The 22,172-nt window shown below is 41.9% G+C and overlaps 1 protein-coding gene across 2 annotated transcripts in view; it reads right to left on the bottom strand.

Annotated features, from left to right (window-relative positions):
* The window catches only part of LOC124136774 (muscarinic acetylcholine receptor M2-like), a 264,939-nt gene that overhangs the window by 131,721 nt on the left and 111,046 nt on the right, over nt 1-22,172 (bottom strand). For both annotated transcript variants that reach the window (XM_046502800.2, XM_046502798.2), the window contains exon 3: nt 7,951-8,560. The gene's annotated coding sequence lies outside the window, so the exon portion shown is untranslated. The remainder of the gene's footprint in view (nt 1-7,950; nt 8,561-22,172) is intronic.

The following is a 22,172-nucleotide window of genomic DNA, read 5'->3' as shown; positions in this document are numbered from 1 at the left end:
AAATGTGGATATGGTGGCCATGTGCATTAACACATGTTGATATGGTGGCCATGTACATAAACACATGTTGATATGGTGACCCTGTACATAACCACATGTTGATATGGTGGCCATGTACATAAACACATGTTGATATGCTGGCCATGTACATAAACACATGTTGATATGCTGGCCATGTACATAAACACATGTTGATATGCTGGCCATGTACATAAACACATGTTGATATGCTGGCCATGTACATAAACACATGTTGATATGGTGACCATGTACATAAACACATGTTGATATGCTAGCCATGTACATAGACACATGTTGATATGGTGACCATGTACATAAACACATGTAAATATGCTAGCCATGTACATAAACACATGTTGATATGGTGACCATGTACATAAACACATGTTGATATGCTGGCCATGTACATAAACACATGTTGATATGGTGGTCATGTACATAAACACATGTTGATATGGTTGCCATGTACATAACCACATGTTGATAGGGGTCATGTACATAAACACATGTTGATATGGTTGCCATGTACATAAACACATGTTGATATGGTGGTCGTGTACATAAACAGATGTTGATATGGTGGTCATGTACATAAACACATGTTGATATGTTGGCCATGTACATAAACACATGTTGATATGGTGACCATGTACATAAACACATGTTGATATGCTAGCCATGTACATAAACACATGTTGATATGGTGACCATGTACATAAACACATGTAAATATGCTAGCCATGTACATAAACACATGTTGATATGGTGACCATGTACATAAACACATGTTGATATGGTGGTCATGTACATAAACACATGTTGATATGGTGGCCATGTACATAAACACATGTTGATATGGTGGCCATGTACATAAACACATGTTGATATGGTGGCCATGTACATAAACACATGTTGATATGGTGGTCACGCACATAAACACATGTTGATATGGTGGTCATGTACATGCACATAAACACATATTGATATGGTGGCCATGTACATAACCACATGTTGACATGGTGGTCATGTACATGTACATAACCACATGTTGAAATGGTTGTCATGTACATAACCACATGTTGATATGGTGGTCATGTACATAAACAGATGTTGATATGGTTGCCATGTGCATAAACACATGTTGATATGGTGGTCATGTACATGTACATAACCACATGTTGATATGGTTGTCATGTACATAACCACATGTTGATATGGTGGTCATGTACATAAACACATGTTGATATGGTTGCCATGTGCATAAACACATGTTGATATGGTGGCCATGTGCATAACCACATGTTGATATGGTGGCCATGTACATAAACACATGTTGATATGGTTGTCATGTGCATAAACCCATGTTGATATGGTGGCCATGTACATAAACACATGTTGATATGGTGACCATGTACATAAACACATGTTGATATGATGGCCATGTACATAAACACATGTTGATATGCTGGCCATGTACATAAACACATGTTGATATGCTGGCCATGTACATAAACACATGTTGATATGGTGGCCATGTACATAAACACATGTTGATATGGTTGCCATGTACATAACCACATGTTGATATGGTGGCCCTGTACATAAACACATGTTGATATGATGGCCCTGTACATAAACACATGTTGATATGGTGACCATGTACATAAACACATGCTGATATGGTGGTCGAGTACATAAACATATGCTGATATGGTGGTCGAGTACATAAACACATTTTGATATGCTAGCCATGTACATAAACACATGTTGATATGGTGGTCATGTACATAAACACATGTTGATATGGTTGCCATGTACATAAACACATGTTGATATGGTGGTCGTGTACATAAACACATGTTGATATGGTGGTCATGTACATAAACACATGTTGATATGTTGGCCATGTACATAACCACATGTTGATATGGTGGCCCTGTACATAAACACATGTTGATATGGTGGCCATGTACATAAACACATGCTGATATGGTTGTCGAGTACATAAACACATTTTGATATGCTAGCCATGTACATAAACACATGTTGCTATTCTGGTCGTGTACATTAATGTCGCAATGACCTGTTCAGTAGTCAGGTACTGTGATCCCGTATTTTCCGGATGGTGCGGGCTTAGGAGTGAACGATTAACAATCAAGAATGGTACCATTTTCTTTTGTTACGAGGTGATTTCTAAATTGGAACACAACGGTTAACCCCATTCGACGGTATGTACATAACTACATTGTGAAATCATGATATTCAAATGCAGAGGTTTAGTCATAAAATCAAACCAGGCAATACGAATATACTATCAGACAATACAATGGATCACATAGGTGGCAACAGCAACACCAGGCAGGCCCTGTACTTATAATTAATGTATGGGAACTCACTGATGGTAAGCACGTTGGCACTGTCAAATGGCTAGTTCAGACAGACTGTATCCGTTTTTGAATTTTGGTTGGACGTTGGTAGATATTCCGAGTTTTCAAACAGGTATTCAATCCGCACATGGCAGATAGATGAGAAATTTAATTTTAAACATATCTGGTTTTGGAGCTGTTGCTTAAAAATGTCTGTTACCAATACAAAATCCAAGACCCCCCATAATATCAAATGGTTGGTCCATAATTGTCCCATCCCGACACTTCCTGGACGATCAAGCCTGTCATGTTTGTAAATAACCAGGGGCGGATAACTCTAACTTACTCCCACTCCCGACAACAGCACTCCACCATTTACTAGCATTTCAAATATCTTTCACCACAATTGTTCAAACGACTGGATGAGAAAGAAAACTGATTGGTAGAAGGCATGGTAACTTTCTCCATTCATTCACATAAAAATACTTCAACAACAACAATACAATTTAAAACTGGTGTGTCGCCATTTAGGGGATTTCGTTGTATATTGTGTCATTCTCGTCCTTATCGGTAATCTCGGATTTATATAATTGTAAAACATGGCAAAACAACTACGTACACGAAGTACCTTGCAGACAATACGTCTGCAACGTAAGCTTTACCAGAAGTCATACTGATCAATGAATAAACCACAAAATCTCGTTTTGTCTCTAAAGGTATCACGTACTTGAACAACGCATTCCTAGCCGAAGTCACTCGGGAGGGCTGTGGTTCTAGGAGCCGATGCTTACCCAGACAAGATGTATTCACATAAACCCAGATAGTTCTCACTTGTTCATCATTTTCAATCCTACCTTTCCTTTCTTGGTAAGACCATAAAATCCTATTAGGGGAAAAAAAACACCACGGTGTGAAATCGAGCTGGATAGGAATTCACCTCATGGGACGATGCTGTGGTAGGATACACCGACCCTTTCACTTCCGTTCTTGCCCCTGCTTCAAAGGTTATACTTCATCAGTTCAGTAAATGTCAACATTCCATCATCACTGCAATTATTTAGTTGGAAACTCGGCAACAAGTTTCCGATGCTTTGAAAAAGATGTCACAATCTAGTTTATGTACTTCCGAGATTTCCTTGGGGCACACAGCAGTGTGGTTGTTACGTTCTGTGTTCGTATTCTACTCTAACATTCAATTTAACTCAACTTCCGCCGCATGTCCCTGTCGAGAGTAGTTTCATTTCAGACGTGTTTTGTGGAAGGATCAGAAAATGTAAAATCTGACTCCGTTTGTCCCCGTTGGCAATAGCACATAGCGGCGAGTTCTTTCTTTACAAATGATGGCAAATGTTGACATGTACATGCATGTGCTTCGGGGCTCACGATCCTCTGCGCAACACGATACCAGCGCTAATACTATCGTAACACAGGATACAATATTCGTAGTTATCTAAAAGCTGCTGATTCTAAGTGGAGCCTTCCGGAAATGCAAATCTCGTGCCACTTCACGCTCAAACAGTGTTGAGCTCAGCTGCGTCTTGCGGCTTAGAGAAGGATAGATGCCTACTTTGGTAGAACCCCTGAAACCCACGAAGACAAGTATCGTGCTGACTGACCGGAGATTCTACTCGGAGCGAAACTAGGATTCAAACCCATGACAAGCGGATCCCAACCCGCTCGCAAGGCGGAAGTTATGGATCAGGGACGGTTCCAGTGTAGATGTAGTCTGCCTTACAGACCGAGCGTATGGTTGATAAAACATTCACCGCAAGTCCACTCTCATCCCCTTCTCTAGGAGCCTGAAGTCATCCCCCAAGGCCTAAATTACGAGACTCCGGGATTTCTCGATAGAGTTCTTTTACAGAACTATTGTTATTTAAACTTATACATAACTTTTGCCCCGGTCTTAATGTTAGTTTTGTGGAACGGGGCCCAGGGCATTCGTGAGGTGCAAATTAAGTTACTTAATGAGAAGTGCTAACATCAGTGTCACAGTCAGTAGCGGCATGGGTGTCCAAAGGGCCATGACACTCAGGAGAAGTCCCGAAAATGAACCAAGCTGTGAATGTCATAGGTTGTTGAGGAGCCTACATCCCTTTCTACCGTAATGCATCACAGCCTTGTACAAGACGAAGCCTGGAAGTATATATACAGACACATAGCATTGTGTCGGTTTGATGATAACCGGTAACCGACATTGGTGTATCTAACCCTGATAGTCCAGTGTCCTCCACATCCTCACCCCGTGTTGATCAACGTCGTCCTCCGTCACACAAAGTGGAATGAGGTGTTTGTAAAGTCGAAAGCCAAACGTTCTTTTAACGTAATCGTGGACGTTTTTGCCCTGATTTATGCAGTGATTTAGTTATGCAAACTTATGACAGGACTAACAGGGACAGATGAGAGAGCTGTAGCCTTAGAATATGTGGCAGGCATCGCTAATGTCGCTGTCTTGTCTCATCAAAAGAAAGCCGTGGCAAGTCTCGACTGTACGGGCCTCGGCACCATGTTAAGATTGAGTAAAGCTTCATCTTCATGAGTCAATTTGTACATAATTGCAACTTGCCAGTCAGGAGTGCTCTCCAAACATTTTATAACCACTAGAAGATTTTTTTTGCTACGCGAGGCTGATGCTCTGGCGGAGTTGCAGATTGGAGGCGGGATGGACGTATTGCTTGGGGACTCGCTGCTACCTGGGAGAGGACGCACTGCAAACATGTAATTCATTCACTTCCTTTATATCGTGAAGGATTTTAATAAACCACTTAACTGTATTGACATTCTTGAGGAAAAACAAATGATGTTTATAAAGAACTACAAACGCAGAATTAAAATGATATGAAATACTTAATATCTCACACAGCAACGGGAAGATGTAAACTAAGTGGAGATATTGCTGCATTACGACGATGTGTCAACTAAATGTCACTCCTCGGTATTTTGCGGTACCAACTGTCGCGTAACGTGAATCAGACATTAAAGACCTTTCGGGGTATTAACGTTACCGACATGCTAAACTTATAAGAACACTGAACATTTCCACAAAACCTCACCGGGCTCATGACAGCTGAATCAAGAAGCAAGCGATGCGGAAGGAATATGGCATGTTCTTGTTGGTTAGAGTTAATCAGTCACCTATACACGTCCTTATATTGTCTGTTATGAGCCGAATATAGAGCAACGGGCAATGGGCTTATTGCATTTCAGGGACGTAATTCCCACATCTTCAATCATATAAGCAGGGGAGATGTCACATCAGCATCTCTATGCTAGAATACAGCAATGCCGGGAACACGAAGACTCCCGCTGACAAGGATGGAAGAGTTCGTCATTTCTATCCATCATCATCACGTATGTCCAGACAGTATTATAGTGTTCGATGGGAAGAAAAGGGATGTAACAGCGACAGTTTCTTACAAGGAAAGATGCATTACAGGACGTTCTGGTGTAGCTGCAGATCAGTGGAGAGTCCGCAGATGCCGACAAAAGTATACGTGGAGATGTTCTTCTTGATGGCATCATGAGTACAGCCCTTTCAGGGGCACATTTTAAAGCTCCTCTCTTTTTAAAAGATTTAACGTCTATTAGTTTTGGCTAGGACTGCCGATAGATCCCGGAGGCTCTCTTCATATGTGCAGCAGTATGTAAGGGAACGCATATTTGTATGACTTTTGGAGACCGGTGGCTTCAAGCTGTCAAGGCCTGCTTTGACAAGTTTTGTGTACAGTTAAAATATTGATATAATAATAATAATGATAGTAATAATAATAATAATAATAATAATGATAATAATAATAACGATGATGATGATGATGATAATTTTCTGTTGTCAATACATCTTCATGACGGCGTTTACTGTTGCGTTTGAGCATGCAAGCATATTGTTCATTAGTATACTCGTACATGTTACTTGTAAGTCATGGAACTGATAATAAGTTGACGCTACTGTGGTGTACCTTCAAAACAGGTTATATACATCCCCAATGACGAAAGGGAAAAAGTGCGAGTGAGTGAGTGCATTGAAGAAACGTCCACGTTAAGCCACAGTCGTTTACCTTATCATTGAAATTTACGAGCAAAGTTTGGTGCTGACAGACCATGGGCGACAACGAAGGCGAGACTAGGATTCGAAACCGACGGGTCATGCGAGCCATGTACTTGAGATGTAACACTGTAACATGGGTTTAACCAGCTTCCAACTTTCGGCTAGCTCTTTTCCTATTGTGAGTGAGTATGGTTTTATGCCGCTTTTAGCAATATTCCAGTAATATCACGTCAGGGGACACCAGAAATGGGCTTGACACATTGTACCTTTGTGGGGAATCGAACCCGGGTCTTTGGCGAGCAAACGCTTGAATCACTAGACTACCCCACTCTCAATTTAGTCAATCTCTAAAATGACTGAAATCTTCGCAAAGGCAATTTACAAGACGCCAAAATAATTGTAATTTTACAATCATATTGCCGTCAGATTGACCCAAAGTTTTTAAGAAGTCCCAAAGGGCTTAAACAGATTTCAACAGAATAATTATGCTAGGATTTGAAGCCAAAAAAAATAAAATATACATTTTCTTTGGGTTTTTTAATCCTATTATTGTCAGTCAATGGGTGAGGAGAAACAGCATAAACATGTTTGGAATTCGGTATCATAATATAATTAATGGAAAGGTAATTGTAAAATGACTGAAATATTTTGGCGTTTTCGTAAATTGCCTTACTGAAAATTTCAGTCTTTTTACATATTGACTGTAACACATATCACATGCCATACTGGGAGAGTCGCAAGGACGTGTTTCAAGTGAAGTAATTACAGGTACTCTGAGACAGCTACGAACCTCCCCTGTCACCGAGACCCACAGACACTCACCAGACTCTCAATTGTCAGGAACAACCGCGCCGGATGCCCATTCATTAAGCTGCTAAGTTAGCTAAAAGTCAAAACTGGACTGATTTTCCTGTCAGCGTTTCCAAGTATAGCATACCACATAATGCATCGTGCACATTGTTCCGGCAGATGGCGAGTAAACAAGGGATGGGTTAAAATGGTCTTTTAATTCCCCCTAATGTACAGGAAGGGTAGTTTACAAGATAAACAAGCAAGAAATGTTGTGAAATACCGATAAACATAACATCTCGGACAACAACACTAACGAGTGCTTGAATCGGGCCATTGCATACAGTTATAACGCATACATTAAAAGCCTCTCCACAGACAACTGAACTTGGTGCTGGCTGTGATGAAGACCTGGTCCCGTGAAGTGCTATAACGGACTGACTGACTCGTCTGCTCAAACCGATATCAGCACCGCGATTATTTTACAACATCATCGTAAGTACACCTGCCGAGGCACGCTGAGCATGTACAATAACTGTAGGTTTTCAACATGAGCCCCGCAGGCGCCATCTGAAAGTGTGGGGACTTCGATGGCTTTGAAGTGTTAACGTTACTTGTTTTATGGGAGGTTTTATGAACAAATTTTCTTTAAGAATTTTAGATGTTGCTTTTTCTGTTTTATTTAAGGAAGAACTAAAGGTAACACCAAGGACAACAGTGTCTACTCACCGGCTCTGTCCAATTCTGATGATATTGTTGCTCTGGCCCCGTAGGCTTGCACTGTGTTCTTCAGACTCCCCCGTTACCCCCCGAGGCTGTGTGTCTATATACCGTCCCCTCCCTCAAATACCCTCGGATCATCTGTTTTTCTCTCCGGCCAGGCACGGGATAGAATAATTATAGACAGCTCTCTCACCAGTGGATCAAATTTCTCCTTCGAATTCCGAGTGAAGTTTTCAGGGGGTTCGGCCGCAATCCGAAACATTAAAAGCATGCCATGGGACCGAACAGCGAACATAAATTGAAGGCATGTCGGCTACTTTGCAGACAATTAACGTTCTGAAGTGTCTTTCAGAGTTTCTCAGGTGTCAGGTAGCCAGCGACTTCCGGAAATGCCCGAGTACTTCCGAATGATTGTTTGCAATGCACATATGTCTGTCGTGACTAGGGAGGATGGGGACCCTTCAGATCAGAGGAGTCTATTGTCTGTGAAATATACACCAAACCTTGCCGAGAATTTCACGTGTTTCTGTTCCAAACATAAGGCGCGTCCCTGTGAGGACGTCCTGGACAGGCGTAGGGGTCATAGGCTGACTGCCCGGATGTGTCCACCACTCTTCTGAAAAAGACAGACATTTATGAATGAATTGATACAAAGGTACACGTACAGATGTGATGGGTTTGAGGTGAAGGTGTGTGCGTCACCTGGATAACACGTATGCCACGGATTCAGCTGGTCCATCACTGACACAATTACTTGACAAAAGTATCACAACTTCCTGATTTATTGTCAGTCATGCAGCACTTTTTTTCCAGTTCTAAATTGGTTACCTACGCTTCTTTCAAAATGTCCTTTCGCCTCGAATTCTACATTAAAGAAATTTCCATTTCAACATTCCGTGCTGCATTAGCTCAACTAAGATGTGCCTCACACCAGCTGTGACCGTCCCCATGGTCTAGTGGTAGAGCGTCCGCCCGGAGAGCGGAAGGTACGGGGTTCGATCCCCGGCCGCGTCATACCAAAAGACGTTAAAAGAAACACTTGTTGTTATCAATCTGGCGCTCGGCATTAATGAGCTTAAACAAGGACTGGTCGGCTCGGAGTATACTGTGTCTGAGTGGGGTATTCATGTTAAACTGCGCCATGGTATCTCAGTGTGCTAGCACTAGAACAAGAAGCCATACACACACGCACACACACGTGCATGCACGTCCCTATATAAGTGCAATAATCTTGCACGCGACGTTAAATCCCATTTCACCTAACCTCACACCAGCTGCGAAATGAAACTGGTAGATATGTTAAAGAAGACATATCAGAAAGAATATGTCATGTATGCAAACCCAGATACGGAGAGGATGAATACCATGATGTACTTGTGTGTTATGCTTATGGCAATCTCAAGAGTTTGTATATACATGTCCCCCCAAAAATACTACCTTTATCCAACATTACATAAATTTAACTAACTAACGTCTTCAAAAAATCCAGAAACTGTTACAATCATGCAACGTTGGTATATAAGTCAATGCAACTAAGACAATCATTTAAGTGAACAATGTATATTAATGTACCAGTGTATGTGCTGTTACTCTCTCAAGCAGTGGTCTCAACTAGTGAATAAACATTGATTGATCTTTCTTTTTTTAAATCATGATCCATTACGAGGATCCCTAAGAAACCAGCACGTGACCTTGGGATGCGAGGATTCAGAATCTTCTTTTTCCAATGACCAGTGACCTCGACCTTCACTCGACAGAACCCGTTACAACACCTGGTGTCCTCACTGTATGGTTACAATGATTCATGAGTGATGGTTTCTTCTAGGATGGTTGTATCTTGACAATGTTAAATGACACGAGCATCCTACCTCTAAGGCTTTGTAGTTTGAAGACAAAATGATGCACGTTTGATTTGTGTTTGGTGCCAATAATAGAGAATAAACAGGCGGTTAACGCGGCATCTCCAGAGATAATGGAGATACATATATACCCAATTAATCACAGACCTCGCCATGACGGCATGTATAGGACTGTATCTGGTGCCAACCTTAACTTGGGCCTACAGCTGCGCAGGGCACTATCATTCAAGAGTTATGGTGAACAGATGCCTACAAGCACAGCCCGTGTACAGGGTCATATGTGTACAAGGTCATGCATACATATCTGTCATAAACAAAAGCGCTAACCATAATTTCTTCAGGTTATTAAGTTATCTTTTACTGATTCTGAACTTCCATTGTCCGAAACTGTCAGGGTACAATACGAACACGTATCTTACTCTGTCAGGGTACACTATACACACGTATCTAACTCTGGCAGGGGACACTATACACAGGTATCTAACTCTGTCAGGGTACACTACACACACAAATCTAACTCTGTCAGGGTACACTATACACACGTATCTAACTCTGGCAGGGTACACTATACACACGTATCTAACTCTGGCAGGGTACACTATAAACACGTATCTTACTCTGGCAGGGTACACTATACACACGTATCTAACTCTGGCAGGGTACACTATACACACGAATCTAACTATGTCAGGGGACACAATACACACGTACCTATTTTAGGGGACACTATATATGTGTATCTAACTCTGTCAGGGGACACTATACACACGTACCTAATTTAGGGGACACTATATATGTGTATCTAACTCTGTCAGGGGACACTATACACGCGTATCTAACTCTGTCAGGGGACACTATATATGTGTATCTAACTCTGTCAGGGGACACAATACACACGTATCTAACTCTGTCAGGGGACACTATATATGTGTATCTAACTCTGTCAGGGGACACAATACACACGTATCTAACTCTGTCAGGGGACACTATATATGTGTATCTAACTCTGTCAGGGGACACTATATATGTGTATCTAACTCTGTCAGGGGACACTATACACGCGTATCTAACTCTGTCAGGGGACACAATACACACGTATCTAACTCTGTCAGGGGACACTATACACACGTATCTAACTCTGTCAGGGGACACAATACACACGTATCTAACTCTGTCAGGGGACACAATACACACGTATCTAACTCTGTCAGGGGACACTATATATGTGTATCTAACTCTGTCAGGGGACACTATATATGTGTATCTAACTCTGTCAGGGGACACTATACACGCGTATCTAACTCTGTCAGGGGACACAATACACACGTATCTAACTCTGTCAGGGGACACTATACACACGTATCTAACTCTGTCAGGGGACACTATACACAGGTATCTAACTCTGTCAGGGGACACTATATATGTGTATCTAACTCTGTCAGGGGACACTATATATGTGTATCTAACTCTGTCAGGGGACACAATACACACGTATCTAACTCTGTCAGGGGACACTATATATGTGTATCTAACTCTGTCAGGGGACACAATACACACGTATCTAACTCTGTCAGGGGACACTATATATGTGTATCTAACTCTGTCAGGGGACACTATATATGTGTATCTAACTCTGTCAGGGGACACTATATATGTGTATCTAACTCTGTCAGGGGACACAATACACACGTATCTAACTCTGTCAGGGGACACTATATATGTGTATCTAACCCTGTCAGGGGACACAATACACACGTATCTAACTCTGTCAGGGGACACTATATATGTGTATCTAACTCTGTCAGGGGACACTATATATGTGTATCTAACTCTGTCAGGGGACACAATACACACGTATCTAACTCTGTCAGGGGACACTATATATGTGTATCTAACTCTGTCAGGGGACACTATATATGTGTATCTAACTCTGTCAGGGGACACAATACACACGTATCTAACTCTGTCAGGGGACACTATATATGTGTATCTAACTCTGTCAGGGGACACAATACACACGTATCTAACTCTGTCAGGGGACACTATATATGTGTATCTAACTCTGTCAGGGGACACAATACACACGTATCTAACTCTGTCAGGGGACACTATATATGTGTATCTAACCCTGTCAGGGGACACAATACACACGTATCTAACTCTGTCAGGGGACACTATATATGTGTATCTAACTCTGTCAGGGGACACAATACACACGTATCTAACTCTGTCAGGGGACACTATATATGTGTATCTAACTCTGTCAGGGGACACTATATATGTGTATCTAACTCTGTCAGGGGACACAATACACACGTATCTAACTCTGTCAGGGGACACTATATATGTGTATCTAACTCTGTCAGGGGACACTATATATGTGTATCTAACTCTGTCAGGGGACACTATATATGTGTATCTAACTCTGTCAGGGGACACAATAAACACGTATCTAACTCTGTCAGGGGACACAATACACACGTATCTAACTCTGTCAGGGGACACTATATATGTGTATCTAACTCTGTCAGGGGACACTATATATGTGTATCTAACTCTGTCAGGGGACACTATATATGTGTATCTAACTCTGTCAGGGGACACTATACACACGTATCTAACTCTGTCAGGGGACACTATATATGTGTATCTAACTCTGTCAGGGGACACAATACACACGTATCTAACTCTGTCAGGGGACACAATACACACGTATCTAACTCTGTCAGGGGACACAATACACACGTATCTAACTCTGTCAGGGGACACAATACACACGTATCTAACTCTGTCAGGGGACACAATACACACGTATCTAACTCTGTCAGGGGACACTATATATGTGTATCTAACTCTGTCAGGGGACACTATATATGTGTATCTAACTCTGTCAGGGGACACTATATATGTGTATCTAACTCTGTCAGGGGACACTATATATGTGTATCTAACTCTGTCAGGGGACACAATACACACGTATCTAACTCTGTCAGGGGACACAATACACACGTATCTAACTCTGTCAGGGGACACAATACACACGTATCTAACTCTGTCAGGGGACACAATACACACGTATCTAACTCTGTCAGGGGACACTATATATGTGTATCTAACTCTGTCAGGGGACACTATATATGTGTATCTAACTCTGTCAGGGGACACTATATATGTGTATCTAACTCTGTCAGGGGACACTATATATGTGTATCTAACTCTGTCAGGGGACACAATACACACGTATCTAACTCTGTCAGGGGACACAATACACACGTATCTAACTCTGTCAGGGGACACAATACACACGTATCTAACTCTGTCAGGGGACACAATACACACGTATCTAACTCTGTCAGGGGACACAATACACACGTATCTAACTCTGTCAGGGGACACTATATATGTGTATCTAACTCTGTCAGGGGACACTATATATGTGTATCTAACTCTGTCAGGGGACACTATATATGTGTATCTAACTCTGTCAGGGGACACAATACACACGTATCTAACTCTGTCAGGGGACACTATATATGTGTATCTAACTCTGTCAGGGGACACTATATATGTGTATCTAACTCTGTCAGGGGACACTATATATGTGTATCTAACTCTGTCAGGGGACACTATATATGTGTATCTAACTCTGTCAGGGGTCACTATACACACGTATCTAACTCTGTCAGGGGACACTATATATGTGTATCTAACTCTGTCAGGGGACACAATACACACGTATCTAACTCTGTCAGGGGACACAATACACACGTATCTAACTCTGTCAGGGGACACAATACACACGTATCTAACTCTGTCAGGGGACACAATACACACGTATCTAACTCTGTCAGGGGACACAATACACACGTATCTAACTCTGTCAGGGGACACTATATATGTGTATCTAACTCTGTCAGGGGACACTATACACAGGTATCTAACTCTGTCAGGGGACACTATATATGTGTATCTAACTCTGTCAGGGGACACAATACACAGGTATCTAACTCTGTCAGGGGACACTATATATGTGTATCTAACTCTGTCAGGGGACACTATACACACGTATCTAACTCTGTCAGGGGACACTATACACAGGTATCTAACTCTGTCAGGGGACACTATATATGTGTATCTAACTCTGTCAGGGGACACTATACACACGTATCTAACTCTGTCAGGGGACACTATATATGTGTATCTAACTCTGTCAGGGGACACAATACACACGTATCTAACTCTGTCAGGGGACACTATATATGTGTATCTAACCCTGTCAGGGGACACTATACACAGGTATCTAACTCTGTCAGGCGACACTATATATGTGTATCTAACTCTGTCAGGGGACACTATACACAGGTATCTAACTCTGTCAGGGGACACTATATATGTGTATCTAACTCTGTCAGGGGACACTATACACACGTATCTAACTCTGTCAGGGGACACTATACACACGTATCTAACTCTGTCAGGGGACACTATATATGTGTATCTAACTCTGTCAGGGGACACAATACACACGTATCTAACTCTGTCAGGGGACACTATATATGTGTATCTAACTCTGTCAGGGGACACAATACACACGTATCTAACTCTGTCAGGGGACACTATATATGTGTATCTAACTCTGTCAGGGGACACTATATATGTGTATCTAACTCTGTCAGGGGACACTATACACGCTTATCTAACTCTGTCAGGGGACACAATACACACGTATCTAACTCTGTCAGGGGACACTATACACACGTATCTAACTCTGTCAGGGGACACAATACACACGTATCTAACTCTGTCAGGGGACACAATACACACGTATCTAACTCTGTCAGGGGACACTATATATGTGTATCTAACTCTGTCAGGGGACACTATATATGTGTATCTAACTCTGTCAGGGGACACTATACACGCGTATCTAACTCTGTCAGGGGACACAATACACACGTATCTAACTCTGTCAGGGGACACTATACACACGTATCTAACTCTGTCAGGGGACACTATACACAGGTATCTAACTCTGTCAGGGGACACTATATATGTGTATCTAACTCTGTCAGGGGACACTATATATGTGTATCTAACTCTGTCAGGGGACACAATACACACGTATCTAACTCTGTCAGGGGACACTATATATGTGTATCTAACTCTGTCAGGGGACACAATACACACGTATCTAACTCTGTCAGGGGACACTATATATGTGTATCTAACTCTGTCAGGGGACACTATATATGTGTATCTAACTCTGTCAGGGGACACTATACACGCGTATCTAACTCTGTCAGGGGACACAATACACACGTATCTAACTCTGTCAGGGGACACTATATATGTGTATCTAACTCTGTCAGGGGACACAATACACACGTATCTAACTCTGTCAGGGGACACAATACACACGTATCTAACTCTGTCAGGGGACACTATATATGTGTATCTAACTCTGTCAGGGGACACTATATATGTGTATCTAACTCTGTCAGGGGACACAATACACACGTATCTAACTCTGTCAGGGGACACTATATATGTGTATCTAACCCTGTCAGGGGACACAATACACACGTATCTAACTCTGTCAGGGGACACTATATATGTGTATCTAACTCTGTCAGGGGACACTATATATGTGTATCTAACTCTGTCAGGGGACACAATACACACGTATCTAACTCTGTCAGGGGACACTATATATGTGTATCTAACTCTGTCAGGGGACACTATATATGTGTATCTAACTCTGTCAGGGGACACAATACACACGTATCTAACTCTGTCAGGGGACACTATATATGTGTATCTAACTCTGTCAGGGGACACAATACACACGTATCTAACTCTGTCAGGGGACACTATATATGTGTATCTAACTCTGTCAGGGGACACAATACACACGTATCTAACTCTGTCAGGGGACACTATATATGTGTATCTAACTCTGTCAGGGGACACAATACACACGTATCTAACTCTGTCAGGGGACACTATATATGTGTATCTAACTCTGTCAGGGGACACTATATATGTGTATCTAACTCTGTCAGGGGACACAATACACACGTATCTAACTCTGTCAGGGGACACTATATATGTGTATCTAACTCTGTCAGGGGACACTATATATGTGTATCTAACTCTGTCAGGGGACACTATATATGTGTATCTAACTCTGTCAGGGGACACAATACACACGTATCTAACTCTGTCAGGGGACACAATACACACGTATCTAACTCTGTCAGGGGACACTATATATGTGTATCTAACTCTGTCAGGGGACACTATATATGTGTATCTAACTCTGTCAGGGGACACTATATATGTGTATCTAACTCTGTCAGGGGACACAATACACACGTATCTAACTCTGTCAGGGGACACTATATATGTGTATCTAACTCTGTCAGGGGACACAATACACACGTATCTAACTCTGTCAAGGGACACTATATATGTGTATCTAACTCTGTCAGGGGACACAATACACACGTATCTAACTCTGTCAGGGGACACTATATATGTGTATCTAACTCTGTCAGGGGACACAATACACACGTATCTAACTATGTCAGGGGACACTATATATGTGTATCTAACTCTGTCAGGGGACACTATATATGTGTATCTAACTCTGTCAGGGGACACAATACACACGTATCTAACTCTGTCAGGGGACACTATATATGTGTATCTAACTCTGTCAGGGGACACTATATATGTGTATCTAACTCTGTCAGGGGACACTATATATGTGTATCTAACTCTGTCAGGGGACACAATACACACGTATCTAACTCTGTCAGGGGACACAATACACACGTATCTAACTCTGTCAGGGGACACTATATATGTGTATCTAACTCTGTCAGGGGACACTATATATGTGTATCTAACTCTGTCAGGGGACACTATATATGTGTATCTAACTCTGTCAGGGGACACAATACACACGTATCTAACTCTGTCAGGGGACACTATATATGTGTATCTAACTCTGTCAGGGGACACAATACACACGTATCTAACTCTGTCAGGGGACACAATACACACGTATCTAACTCTGTCAGGGGACACAATACACACGTATCTAACTCTGTCAGGGGACACAATACACACGTATCTAACTCTGTCAGGGGACACAATACACACGTATCTAACTCTGTCAGGGGACACTATATATGTGTATCTAACTCTGTCAGGGGACACTATATATGTGTATCTAACTCTGTCAGGGGACACTATATATGTGTATCTAACTCTGTCAGGGGACACTATATATGTGTATCTAACTCTGTCAGGGGACACAATACACACGTATCTAACTCTGTCAGGGGACACAAGACACACGTATCTAACTCTGTCAGGGGACACAATACACACGTATCTAACTCTGTCAGGGGACACAATACACACGTATCTAACTCTGTCAAGGGACACTATATATGTGTATCTAACTCTGTCAGGGGACACTATATATGTGTATCTAACTCTGTCAGGGGACACTATATATGTGTATCTAACTCTGTCAGGGGACACTATATATGTGTATCTAACTCTGTCAGGGGACACAATACACACGTATCTAACTCTGTCAGGGGACACTATATATGTGTATCTAACTCTGTCAGGGGACACTATATATGTGTATCTAACTCTGTCAGGGGACACTATATATGTGTATCTAACTCTGTCAGGGGACACTATATATGTGTATCTAACTCTGTCAGGGGTCACTATACACACGTATCTAACTCTGTCAGGGGACACTATATATGTGTATCTAACTCTGTCAGGGGACACAATACACACGTATCTAACTCTGTCAGGGGACACAATACACACGTATCTAACTCTGTCAGGGGACACTATATATGTGTATCTAACTCTGTCAGGAGACACTATATATGTGTATCTAACTCTGTCAGGGGACACTATACACACGTATCTAACTCTGTCAGGGGACACTATATATGTGTATCTAACTCTGTCAGGGGACACAATACACACGTATCTAACTCTGTCAGGGGACACAATACACACGTATCTAACTCTGTCAGGGGACACAATACACACGTATCTAACTCTGTCAGGGGACACAATACACACGTATCTAACTCTGTCAGGGGACACAATACACACGTATCTAACTCTGTCAGGGGACACAATACACACGTATCTAACTCTGTCAGGGGACACAATACACACGTATCTAACTCTGTCAGGGGACACAATACACACGTATCTAACTCTGTCAGGGGACACTATATATGTGTATCTAACTCTGTCAGGGGACACTATATATGTGTATCTAACTCTGTCAGGGGACACTATATATGTGTATCTAACTCTGTCAGGGGACACTATATATGTGTATCTAACTCTGTCAGGGGACACAATACACACGTATCTAACTCTGTCAGGGGACACAATACACACGTATCTAACTCTGTCAGGGGACACAATACACACGTATCTAACTCTGTCAGGGGACACAATACACACGTATCTAACTCTGTCAGGGGACACTATATATGTGTATCTAACTCTGTCAGGGGACACTATATATGTGTATCTAACTCTGTCAGGGGACACTATATATGTGTATCTAACTCTGTCAGGGGACACTATATATGTGTATCTAACTCTGTCAGGGGACACAATACACACGTATCTAACTCTGTCAGGGGACACAATACACACGTATCTAACTCTGTCAGGGGACACAATACACACGTATCTAACTCTGTCAGGGGACACTATATATGTGTATCTAACTCTGTCAGGGGACACTATATATGTGTATCTAACTCTGTCAGGGGACACTATATATGTGTATCTAACTCTGTCAGGGGACACTATATATGTGTATCTAACTCTGTCAGGGGACACAATACACACGTATCTAACTCTGTCAGGGGACACAATACACACGTATCTAACTCTGTCAGGGGACACAATACACACGTATCTAACTCTGTCAGGGGACACAATACACACGTATCTAACTCTGTCAGGGGACACAATACACACGTATCTAACTCTGTCAGGGGACACTATATATGTGTATCTAACTCTGTCAGGGGACACTATATATGTGTATCTAACTCTGTCAGGGGACACTATATATGTGTATCTAACTCTGTCAGGGGACACTATATATGTGTATCTAACTCTGTCAGGGGACACAATACACACGTATCTAACTCTGTCAGGGGACACAATACACACGTATCTAACTCTGTCAGGGGACACTATATATGTGTATCTAACTCTGTCAGGGGACACTATATATGTGTATCTAACTCTGTCAGGGGACACTATATATGTGTATCTAACTCTGTCAGGGGACACAATACACACGTATCTAACTCTGTCAGGGGACACTATATATGTGTATCTAACTCTGTCAGGGGACACTATATATGTGTATCTAACTCTGTCAGGGGACACTATATATGTGTATCTAACTCTGTCAGGGGACACTATATATGTGTATCTAACTCTGTCAGGGGACACAATACACACGTATCTAACTCTGTCAGGGGACACAATACACACGTATCTAACTCTGTCAGGGGACACTATATATGTGTATCTAACTCTGTCAGGGGACACTATATATGTGTATCTAACTCTGTCAGGGGACACTATATATGTGTATCTAACTCTGTCAGGGGACACTATACACACGTATCTAACTCTGTCAGGGGACACTATATATGTGTATCTAACTCTGTCAGGGGACACAATACACACGTATCTAACTCTGTCAGGGGACACAATACACACGTATCTAACTCTGTCAGGGGACACAATACACACGTATCTAACTCTGTCAGGGGACACAATACACACGTATCTAACTCTGTCAGGGGACACAATACACACGTATCTAACTCTGTCAGGGGACACTATACACAGGTATCTAACTCTGTCAGGGGACACTATATATGTGTATCTAACTCTGTCAGGGGACACTATACACACGTATCTAACTCTGTCAGGGGACACTATATATGTGTATCTAACTCTGTCAGGGGACACAATACACACGTATCTAACTCTGTCAGGGGACACTATATATGTGTATCTAACCCTGTCAGGGGACACTATACACAGGTATCTAACTCTGTCAGGGGACACTATATATGTGTATCTAACTCTGTCAGGGGACACTATACACAGGTATCTAACTCTGTCAGGGGACACTATATATGTGTATCTAACTCTGTCAGGGGACACTATACACACGTATCTAACTCTGTCAGGGGACACTATACACACGTATCTAACTCTGTCAGGGGACACTATACACAGGTATCTAACTCTGTCAGGGGACACTATATATGTGTATCTAACTCTGTCAGGGGACACTATACACACGTATCTAACTCTGTCAGGGGACACTATATATGTGTATCTAACTCTGTCAGGGGACACAATACACACGTATCTAACTCTGTCAGGGGACACTATATATGTGTATCTAACCCTGTCAGGGGACACTATACACAGGTATCTAACTCTGTCAGGGGACACTATATATGTGTATCTAACTCTGTCAGGGGACACTATACACAGGTATCTAACTCTGTCAGGGGACACTATATATGTGTATCTAACTATGTCAGGGGACACTATACACACGTATCTAACTCTGTCAGGGGACACTATACACACGTATCTAACTCTGTCAGGGGACACTATACACAGGTATCTAACTCTGTCAGGGGACACTATATATGTGTATCTAACTCTGTCAGGGGACACTATACACACGTATCTAACTCTGTCAGGGGACACTATATATGTGTATCTAACTCTGTCAGGGGACACAATACACACGTATCTAACTCTGTCAGGGGACACTATATATGTGTATCTAACCCTGTCAGGGGACACTATACACACGTATCTAACTCTGTCAGGGGACACTATATATGTGTATCTAACTCTGTCAGGGGACACTATATATGTGTATCTAACTCTGTCAGGGGACACAATACACACGTATCTAACTCTGTTAGGGTACACTATACACACGTATCTAACTCTGTCAGGGGACACTATATATGTGTATCTAACTCTGTCAGGGGACACAATACACAGGTATCTAACTCTGTCAGGGGACACTATATATGTGTATCTAACTCTGTCAGGGGACACTATACACACGTATCTAACTCTGTCAGGGGACACTATACACAGGTATCTAACTCTGTCAGGGGACACTATATATGTGTATCTAACTCTGTCAGGGGACACTATACACACGTATCTAACTCTGTCAGGGGACACTATATATGTGTATCTAACTCTGTCAGGGGACACAATACACACGTATCTAACTCTGTCAGGGGACACTATATATGTGTATCTAACTCTGTCAGGGGACACTATACACGCGTATCTAACTCTGTCAGGGGACACTATACACGCGTATCTAACTCTGTCAGGGGACACTATATATGTGTATCTAACTCTGTCAGGGGACACTTTATATGTGTATCTAACTCTGTCAGGGGACACTATATATGTGTATCTAACTCTGTCAGGGGACACTATATATGCGTATCTAACTCTGTCAGGGGACACTATACACGCGTATCTAACTCTGTCAGGGGACACTATATATGTGTATCTAACACAGTGTTCTCACTACCGGGAACCTGGGTCCAGAGGGTATGTCGATTCTCTGCCTACATGTGTGAGTATTGGCCAGGGGGCAGGCCACTTCAGGTCAGAGGTCAAGTTTTGTTGTGGAGGGTTCAACGTTATTGATTGCTAACGAGGTGTGGCCATAAACCGCGCGACTTGCGCTTCCAGTGTTAATGCCGCCTCTAACGAGACGGAACCAGTTTTAAGCGTTTTCTTGACTACTAGAGCAAATATTTGGCAGACGTGAAGTGAAAACTTGTTATTGGTAAGACATTTTTACGAGAGTATTGAATGTATTTATATCTTTCAAGATGACAAATTTGTAGCAATTAGTTGGGTTTGTTCTTCACATAACTCAAAGCCTTTCATTGCTATGCAATCAATATATTTGTGATGATTGTGGCATTATGGTGAGTTTGTCATGCAGGAAAAGTGGCGCTTTCATCTTATCTTAACATCATAACATGCGTTTACACAAGGAATGTTCTTATTAAATGTTCCAGATGAGAGTTTTAAAGTATCTTTTAAGTGAGCTCTGTTTGCGATTATTGAGAAAAATGCTGAATGTTTATTCCCGCGATCGGACACTAAATAAAGCGCACTCCCAACACATGTATTTGTCGAAATAGGATCTGTCGGATTATTCTAAGAATAGAATTTTGCAAGAAACTCGCATAACTCTTACATGACTAA

The sequence above is a fragment of the Haliotis rufescens genome, unplaced genomic scaffold (assembly GCF_023055435.1).
Source record: "Haliotis rufescens isolate VD_foot unplaced genomic scaffold, xgHalRufe1.0.p SCAF_31, whole genome shotgun sequence".
Classification (NCBI taxonomy): domain Eukaryota; kingdom Metazoa; phylum Mollusca; class Gastropoda; order Lepetellida; family Haliotidae; genus Haliotis; species Haliotis rufescens.
Note: the sequence above shows the minus strand (reverse complement) of the source record. Positions and strands in the feature narration are given on the sequence as shown.